The following is a 10,560-nucleotide window of genomic DNA, read 5'->3' on the forward strand; positions in this document are numbered from 1 at the left end:
AAAAGATCTTTGACCGGATTGAGTGACCCTACCTCTTCAATACACTCGAGAGGTTTGGACTGGGCGATGATTTTATTTCCAAGGTTAAATGGCATTATGTGACCAAGGCGGCTTAGGTCTATTTCAGAGGCTTTTTTTTATCAAAAACCTTCCCTATTCAAGGGGCACCCGTCAGGGATGCCCTTTATTCCCTCTACTGTTTCTGCTCACATTGGACCCCTTATCAGCAGCCATATATCAAAACGCCGTGGAGTGTTTCTGTTCCTGGTCCGTTCCTCCGAGCAGCCTCACCTAAGCAGCGCACCCTTCAAAGCAACAGCGACCCGAGACATGGCTGAAACCCATAACAAAAGCATCCACGACCTGACGGCGGATGCTGCTTCAACAAATGAAAGACAAATTTCAAACCATGTCAGATCAGATAATTGGCAGAATTGATGACATGAGCGGGCGTATTGATGACTTGGAAAAGAACATTGCAGACCTCATGACTGAAGCAGGAGTTGAAGAGGAAGACGAACTTACAAAGCCTGATGCAAAAGTTGTCTGAGTGGATTTTGTAAGGTTTTATACAAAGGAGCATGAATCGTGAAAGTTTTCTCAAAATTGACAAATGGTGTGAATTTTTTTTTTTACATATCTACTTGTTATAGAGCTGCATTTTTAAAGTTTATTGTATATTACATTTACAGGTATCCTGGATGTGTTAACTTTTATTTCTCGTGATTAGCATGCACCTGCGTTTCAAGATGTTGATTTATTAAATAATGGCAATATATCAAAACGCCTCTATATTCGGCTGACCCACTTCAGCCAGCACCTTGAAGATTTTATTGTATGCAGATGACATCCTATTAATGCTCACAAATCTTAGCCTCTCTCTCCTTCCTTTCCGTCCCTTATTACATACTTCCCTTCTATATCGGGCTACAAGATAAACTGGAATTTGCTAAGGCTTTTGTCTTAGCATCAAACTTTACCCAGGAGATTGGCCTGTATGAGCTACAAGTCTCTGGTGGTTTTCCTGATTTATGCAATACCACAATAGTGGCCATACGTTGATCTATCAGCAATATGCCCCGATCCCCAGCCTCCTCAAACATGTCTAGCAATGGCTGAGTGATTTTAGAGGCCATACCTTTGAATAGCTCAACAGGGAGGCCATTAGGACCCACTACGTTCCCAAATCTTAAGGCCCCTAATGCCTCGGCCTTCTCTTCCAGGGTCAGGTCAGCCTCAAGAGTTTCGTACATTTTGTCTGTGAGCGTCGGGAGTGAAAAATTAGCTAAGAATTCCACGCAGTCCTGTTCTGATCTCGTACTCGCGGGGCATATAAAGTTTCACAGTTGGACGCAAATGCTGCTTCGATTTGGGAATTTGTTGTGTGGATAATGCCTCCCCCATCCCTGATTTCGGTGACCCATGATCTTTCTCTGTCCCATTTGTCAAGCCAAGCTAATAGCTTTGAGGCTTTGTCACCCATATCGTAGATATTACGTTGCGTAGCTAGTGCATGTGCCCGTGCTGCATTTTCAGTCAAAGTGAACAGCTCATGCTGTCGCAGGGCTAGTCTGTGCTGAAGAACTGAGCTTCCACCCTCTATCACCTCCTGTTCCATTTTCGTTATTTCTTGTTCTAAGGCACAAATTTGAGAGGCGTCTTCTTTATCCCTCCGACCAGCGCCTGTGCCTGCCCTCTCAAAACTGATTTAAATGCTTCCCAAAGTATCAAGTAAGAATGCCCAGCCCCTTCATTTTCTTTAAAATACATTTCTACTCCCTCCTTGAGCTTTTCCTTCAGCTTAGGGTCGCAGAAGTGCCAGATGTCAATCCTGGGGAAACATGTTTTATTGCCCTCTGGTCCCATGTAAGTGACACATGTGGAGGAATGGTCCGAGATACACTTAGCCAAGTGTATTGGACTTCTAAAATTTCCCATTTGGTTTCGTTGCGTAAGCATGTAGTCTATTCTCGAAAATGATCCATGGCAGGCCGATTAGTATGTGAATTGTTTTGATTGTGGGTTATGGGCCCTCCATATGTACACTAATCCCCTGCCGTGCTCTTTCTATCCAACTCCTGATCAATTAATACATTGGCAACCAGCCCCAACAGGAGCATTCTCATAGGAAGCCCTAGCAATCGGGTGCTTAGTTTCGGGAGTATGACTTAGTGTAACCTGGGTGGTACATACACGGAACAAAATGTCAGTGATCTGCCTTCCCAGCGGCCCACCAGGTCCACCCCGCTAACTGTGTCATCATGCACAACTGTGTTACTTTTCGGGCCAGGGAGCTGTGCACTAGAATTCATACCCCTCTACCACCTCCGGAGTAACCCGAGTGGGCCGCCAGCCTATAGCCGAAATGATCTAGATCTCTGTATTGGCTACCTTTCTGGTGTGTCTCTTGAAGCAGCACCACGTCCGGGGCATGGGGTATTGAAGGACCAGTGCACCCTTGATCTTGTTACCTAGACCGTTCACGTTCTATGACCATATGCAGATCTTGGCTGCTCCCTTTAACATGTCAGGCATGCCCGAGTGTGTTTTGTAACCCTGTTGCTATTCTCGTTGACCCTGGTCTACGTATGCGCTCAGTTTGGAATAGTGTGATCATGAGCATCCAAAATAGAAAAACAACAATTCAACAAATACCCCTGAACTCCCCCCTCCCTGCATCCCTGCTAGGTGAGTTACACAACCCCCACCGCCCCAATGTGCAGAGTGCCTGCCACCCAATTAAGAACTTCATTATAATGAAACAGTGCGGGGGCAGCGAGTACCAACTGCATTAGAAATGACGGAGCTCAGTATGAATATACTAGTGTCCCCAGTTCTATGTGTGGAAACATCAGTTGACTGGGGGTGAGTGCTTGCAATGTTCAACACTCGGTCCATCATCCCGGTCAACTGATCTGGGTTTATTCCATCATCATTCTTTAGCTCACTCCATCTTCCCCGGACTGCTTGTTTCCGGTCCAGGGAAGACATGGCTTGGCAGTTCGGGCTGGACTGTTCCCATGAGGCAGACTGATTTGCATATGGCCATGTCTGAACTGGGTTGGTGGAGTGAGCTAAAGAATGATGATGTATTAAACCCAGATCAGTTGACTGGGGGTGAGTGCTTGCAATTTTCAACACTTGGTCCATCATCCTCTTTGGTTTTGCTTTACAGACAGCTCTTCCAGCACATCATGGGGGCTTAGGCACCAAATTGCTCAGGGCATTGCCCTTCCCCTATCATCTCACATGTAATATTAAGCACCCTGCCGTATGACTGTCAGGCCTGCTGTAGTGGTGACTTACAAGTATTACACTCAGTGTTAGGGACATAGCACACAGGCATGTGTAACATGTCCTGTTTTCATTTTTGTCAGCACCAATACATGCATCCTGCAATGGCAGTCTGTGCTTGGTGAGGCATCTCTTAGGGTGGCACAATTCTGGTGGAAGTCCTTATGGACCCTCATTAGTACCTCAGGCCCTAGGTACCAGGGTACCATTTACTAGGGACTTAGAGAAGGTGCTAAAGGTTTTGCTAATTGGGGAAAACAATATACAGTTTTTAGGAAAAGAACACTGGGACCTAGTTATCAAGAACCCAGCCGACCTTAGTGAAAAGTCTAATACCAGGCAAAAAGTGGACGAAGTGCAACAAAGAACAGGATCCTATAGTAGTCATCCACTGTGTGTGGTTGTCTCTATCAGAGGCTTTCAGACTTTGTTTTATCAAGTGTACATAAGACTGGTCTCTTAACATGGCTTTGTTCTTTAGTTGGTGGTATCTTGTTAATCAGGTGTAGGACCCAATGGCATATTCAAGTTTTAGTTCCACCTGTCCATTCAAGTAGTTCTGACAATGACCAAAGGTTTTGATGATACACTTCTCAATCGTGTCCGATGTCATTAGGCATCCTCCCTCCCTCCATCACACAAAACTACTGTTGAACTGCAGTAAAGACATGTTTAGAATGCATTATGGTAAATGGTGAGTGATATAGCAAGGTCCCTCCTTGTCTCAATAGATACACAAGTGGATAACATAACATGCATATCTTTGCTTATGTAGATTTGAGGGCCTGCTGGGCAATATCTTCCTCAACATCCTTTTGGGCTATTTTCAGTCGAGTAGCATTTAAATGCTGTATACTCAAGAGTAGGATACATTTCCTCTTTCCCTTAAACTTTTTTTGGGAGTTTTGTAGAGATTCACTCTCGACAGATACATGAAAGCAGAAGATTTAGTCATTTGTATTAAATGTTTGTGCATGTGATTAGGGATTGCTTGAAATGGGCATAACTACTGAGGCAATGCCCTCATCTTAGGGTCTCTGGTCTTCCTAGTAGGATTTCTCAATTTCAATAGATCAGATATTAACAATTTCTATTAGGTTCAGATAACTCAATTTTGAATAACTACTTATGCCACATAGACACAAAGGCATTTAACACTGTTCTTGGGCCATTTAAAAGGAGATCTTTCCCATTGGTATATTTCTCTGTGATGAAGAGAATGTTTGGTAGAGGACTTGTCAGGGAATTAGATTGTGTTGTGCTCTCTGATACATTGTTCTTCATGATTAAAAGCTTTGAAAGTCGCTCAATACCTGAAATCTGTCTTGTGTCCTTGTATGGTCAGGCTTTGTTATTGATCAATTCTTTGTATTCGGATGAACAGCAGACTGCATTTCTTTTATTAACACAGAGAACATCTTAGATGAATTTCAACACATTGCTTTATCTGCACTGTGTGAAGACTAGCAATTCACAAAACCTATCACGTGTTGCCAAATGTACATGTCTCATATCAACTTTTCTTTAGGTTGTAATCATGAATTTAACACCAGTTTCTCGTAATCTATTATTGTTTCTCAATATGAGTGCTTCTGTTGTCACCCATATGTGCATGATCTTTGCCCTTTTCAAACTGTTGCCCCACTGGCAGCCGGCACTGCTCGTGGGTGGCGGGGGGCACGGGCAAGGGTGCGGTGCAAGGGGGGTATGCGTGAGGCACACAATGTTAAATAAAAACAATTACACTTACCTTGATGCCGGTCCCGGGTCTATGCTCCTGCTCTTCTCCAAACTCAAGAAAACACACCCAAGGCTCCCTTGACCAATTACAATGCTGCAATGCAGCTTTGTGATTGGCCTGAGCGCCGTTGTTTTGCACTCAGCCAGGCACTGGGGGCCTAGGTATGTTCTCCATGCAGGCTGTAATGCAGTCTGCATGGAGAACAAGTAAAGTGCGCATGACTGTTTTAGGTGGCTCGGGAAGGCCGACCAAACAGTCATTGAGCACTTAGGAGTGTCCTACTACCCCCCCCCCTGCTCTGCAGCCCCGCCCCGTCACGCAAAGCTGCAGCAGCAGGAGGACAAAATAAAGGGATAACATTATGTTATCATTTTTCTTTTCCTTTTTTCACTGCTTCAAGGCAGTGGGGTGACGCTCCTCCACCTTAGCGGAGGAGCCGCCACTGTGTTTCCCTCTACCTTTGCAATCGGATGCCAGAAGACATTAGCTTGCAGAACAAATACGAAATCTCTGCCAGCTATGTCTTGTCAGAAGCACTTGACAAGTATGCAGTGTTTGTGGGTGACACAATGAAGCTGAGCAAGTGGAAAGCAACTATTTTAGTTTCAGCTCGGTCGGATCAATCTTGAAACACACCACAATGTTTTAATAAAGGTCATACTCTATGGATCAAAGGCTTACTGTGCAACTATTAGATTTTCTGTTCAGTTTTGGTTTTTGTGAGCTATATTCTGCTCAGCGTCAAATATCTGGTGATCTTCAATTAAACCTGTCTGAACTGGTCCTAACAGAACCTGAGAAAAGGTTCTCCAATCAGTAGGACACAACACCTTACCATCAATGATGATGAATGTGAAGGGTCAGCGCCATCAATGCTTACATGTGCCTTTCCATGGTTTAGGTATTAAGAGCATGCTCACATCAGGTAATGTTAGAGGAGATCGTGGTACAAATGAATGACATTATCTTTATAAAGGGAACAGTGAGGCCACCCATACTTGGGTCCCTTTTGTACTTTAGCAGCTCTAAACTCTTACTCTGACTGAGATATCCATTTCTAACTAATCAATTAGAGCTAGTCTAAATTTCTGAAGTCGTATTTTGTTTTTGTAAACATTTACATAGGTGTTGTTTTTCTCACACCCTGCTATGTAAATAGATGGATTGGTGTCACTACAACGCGGTTTTTTACAACGCATTCCGTTACATCGGAATTTTTACAACGCAGGATCCATTACATCGGATGCCATTACAACGCATGGCATTACATAGCAGATGCTATTACAAGGCATGGCATTACATCGTAAGTATAGGTAAGTATACCTTTTTTAAAAAAATGTAATTAAGTTAATTTAATTAATTTAATTTAATTAATTTAATTAAAATACATTTTAAAATACTAATTAATTTAATTTAATAAATTAAAATCTATTTATTTAATTTAATTTTAATAAAAATTGTAATTAATTTTATTTAATTAATATAATTAAATGTAATTAATTTAAATAATTTATTTAATTTAATTAATTTAATTAAAAAATATAATTAATATAATATAATTAATTTAATTTAAAAAATATATTTTAATTAATTTATAAATGGTAAATATAATTTAATTAGCCCTAAACACAAACCTACCCCTGAACCCTAAAATACCCCTGTACCCCAAAACCCAAACCCAGCCCTAAAACCTAAAAACACCCCTGTACCCCAAAACCCAAACCCTGCCCTAAAACCTAAAAACACCCCTGTACCCCAAAACCCAAACCCTGCCCTGAAACCTAAAAACACCCCTGTACCCCAAAACCCAAACCCTGCCCTAAAACCTAAAAACACCCCTGTACCCCAAAAACCAAACCCAGCCCTAAAACCTAAAAATACCCCTGTACCCCAAAACCCAAACCCAGCCCTAAAATCTAAAAATACCCCTGTACCCCAAAACCCAAACCCTGCCCTAAAACCTAAAAATACCCCTGTACCCCAAAACCCAAACCCAGCCCTAAAACCTAAAAATACCCCTGTACCCCAAAACCCAAACCCAGCCCTAAAACCTAAAAACACCCCTGTACCCCAAAACCCAAACCCAACCCTAAAACCTAAAAATACCCCTGTACCCCAAAACCCAAACCCAGCCCTAAAACCTAAAAATACCCCTGTACCCCAAAACCCAAACCCAGCCCTAAAACCTAAAAATACCCCTGTACCCCAAAACCCAAACCCAGCCCTAAAACCTAAAAATACCCCTGTACCCCAAAACCCAAACCCTGCCCTAAAACCTAAAAATAACCAAACACCCCAAAACATATACCTCAGTACCCCAAAACATATACTCCTATACTCATACTTATTATAAAAATTACTTAAATTAATATATTTAATTTATAATATTAAAAAACATAAATAAATATATTTATTTATAATTAATAATTATTAAATTAATTATATAATATTAAAATAAATTTAAAAAATGTATATACTTACCAATACTTACGATGTAATGGTATGCGTTGTAATAGCATCTGCTATGTAATATCCTGCGTTGTAATAGCATCCGATGTAATGGAACCAGCGTTGTAATAGCTGCGTTGTAACAGCATTCCGTTGTAAAAACTGCGATGTAACAGTAACATACCAAATAGATTGATGAAATAAGTGACAATCCCAAAAAAGTTAGATAGGTGTTGTTTTTCTCACGCTCTGCGATGTGAGCAGATTGATGAAGTAAGTGCCAATCACAATTTCTTGGCCTGTCTTCTTTTATTGTATACTCCACTTGTTTCTAATCTACACGGGGTTAAGCTTCTTCAACTCAGCCTGGTAAGCGGTGACTTATTTCTCTTATTTGTTTGTGTAGTCTCATGAGGGCTAATTAGGTATTTTTCTCAACAAAGGTATTAGTTGCTCATACGCGGCTATGAACTGCCTTTGCTTATTTTTACTGAACTATTTTTTATGTAGTCTTTCCAGTTCTCGGAATTCTTTCATTAAGTTGTCATAAGCCAGTCTACTGAGCTATTTGATTTTGGCAGTGATTGCTATTGCTTTGTATATGATTAGTGCTTTGAAAGCATCAAGAGTATAATTTGTGCTTGCATCATCGAATTTATTATTCATAACGAATTCCTAAACTTACACCATTAATTCTTTCCTATAAGAAGGTGTTTTAAGTATGAAATTTTGGGATTTTCATTTATTCTTGCCTGCTGGCGTTGACAACAGAGTAATTATTTTATATTATAATTCTTCCTCGGTTTCACTTCTACAGTGAATTGTATTTGGTCTCTGTGCTTATAGGAATGTAGACCACATGATAGCAAAATGATGTAGTTTACATTAGGCAGTGTTTTCCACCAAATATTTTCTAGAACCAAAATGAGAGGATCTATTTATTATTAAGGAACGAATTTAGAGACAAAAGGTATGGCAACATGACTGACACCAACTCCGCAGCCAAAGTATTTCACCACTGGATCGCCTGCTGCGCCGACAGGCTTGCACCCCTTCGCCACCCCTCCAAGCAACGCCCCCAAATGCCACTTGGTTCACCATAGAACTATTAGAAGCCAGACGCTCCTGCAGACACCTAGAGAAAACCTGGCGAAACCAGAAAACCATGGAAGCACTGAACAAACACAGAAGCACCCTGAAGGAATACCACCATCGCATAAGAGACACCAAATGGACCTTCATCAGGAACAAAGTCCTCTCCAATTCAGCCAACGCCAAAGAACTGTTCAACATCATACAGCATCTCACCAAACCCCCCCAGCTAAGCCACGGACATCTCACCTTCCCAGGAACCCTGCAACAAGCTCAGCTCCTAGTTCCATCTGAACATCATGGCCCTCTATGACAACTTCAGCGAACGGATGCCGGACACCACCCCCTCCCCACCTCTGCTGACAAGCCAACCATCATGACCTCGAGCCCCGCTACCATCGAACACATCACCGTGACCATGAAGAAAACGCACTCAGGAGCCCCGACAGACCCTTGCCCACAGCACATCTTCCACAAGGCCGCGACCCCATTGCACCCGAACTAGGATGGACATCAACACCTCCTTCAGATCCGACACCTTCGCCTGGAAGTGGTCGGAGGTTAAACCCCTCCTCAAGAAACCCTCAGCCAACCCATCGGACCTGAAAAACTACTGGTCCATCTCTCTCCGCCCCTTTGCAGCCAAATTCACTGAGAGACTCGTAAACTCCCAGCTGAATGCCTTCATCGAAGAGAACTCCATCATAGACGCCTCCCAGTATGGATTCCACAGCAACCACAGCACCGAGACCGCCCTGTTCGCCGCCACGGATGACATCCACATGCTAATCAACCAGGGATGCACCGCAGCCCTCATCCATCTAGACCTCTCCGCAGCCCTTAACGCCGTCTCACACCGCACACTCGCAGCCAGACTTCATGACGCAGGGATTCGAGAAGCCGCCCTCAACTGGATCCTATCCTTTCTCTCTGGCAGAACCCAGAGGGTCAGACTCCCCCCCTTCCTCTCCAAACCCACAGAGGTCAACTGTGGAGTATCCCAAGAGACATCGCTCAGTCCCATGCTCTTCAACATCTACATGGCCCCCTTTGCCGCCATCGTCAGACAACATGGACTCAGCATAGTATCCTACGCAGATGACACACAGCTCATCCTCTTGCTCACAAAAAATCCTGAAAAGACCAGGCTCTTCTTCCAGGAAGGAATGAAGGACGTCGCAGCCTGGATGAAGGACTGCTGCTTGAAGCTCAACTCCGAGAAAACCGAGGTCCTCATCCTCGGACCCTACACCTCCGCCAGGGAAAACACCTGGTGGCCCCCCGCCCTTGGGAATCCACCCACCCCTACAGTCCACACACAAAACCTTAGCATTATCCTCCACTCCTCCCTCTCCATGACCCGCCAGAACAACGCCGTCACGTCTACCAGTTTCAACAGCCTGCGCATCCTCCGTAAGACCTTCAAATGGATCGCCCCTGAATGCAGAAAGACTGTCACCCACGCACTCATAACCAGCAGACTGGACTACGGCAACGCCCTCCACGCTGGAATCAACTTAACTATCCTACACAAACTCCAAAACCATTCAGAACTCCACAGCCAGACTTGTCCTCGGGACTCCGCGTCACAAACACATGACCCAATACCTACGAGACAGCCACTGGCTCCCCGCCGAAAAGAGGGTTACTTTCAAACTTCTCACCCACGCCTAAAAATCCCTCCACAACATCGGACCCAAATACCTCAATAAGAGAGTCTTCTTCCACGTAGCCAGGAGGAACCTCTGCTCGGATGACTTCCCCCTGGCAGAGATTCCCCACATCCCCCTTCACCTACATCGCAGCCAAGACCGGGAACCAGCTCCCAGCGAACATCAGATGCTCCCTGACCCTGCACATTTTCAGAAGACCTGGCTTTTCGACTGATCCAGAGCTGCACACCCCCTCCCCCCCTCCACCCCCCCCCCCCCTAGCGCCTATAGACCCTCAGGGGTGAGTAGTGCGCTTATAAACCATTGGTTTAT

General features: G+C 43.8%; 1 pseudogene; it reads left to right on the forward strand.

Annotated features, from left to right (window-relative positions):
• The first annotated feature begins 330 nt into the window (after positions 1-330).
• Positions 331-550, forward strand: LOC147679728 (heat shock factor-binding protein 1-like; annotated as a pseudogene).
• Positions 551-10,560: the final 10,010 nt, after the last annotated feature.

The sequence above is a fragment of the Lissotriton vulgaris genome, chromosome 11 (genome assembly GCF_964263255.1).
Source record: "Lissotriton vulgaris chromosome 11, aLisVul1.2, whole genome shotgun sequence".
Lineage (NCBI taxonomy): Eukaryota > Metazoa > Chordata > Amphibia > Caudata > Salamandridae > Lissotriton > Lissotriton vulgaris.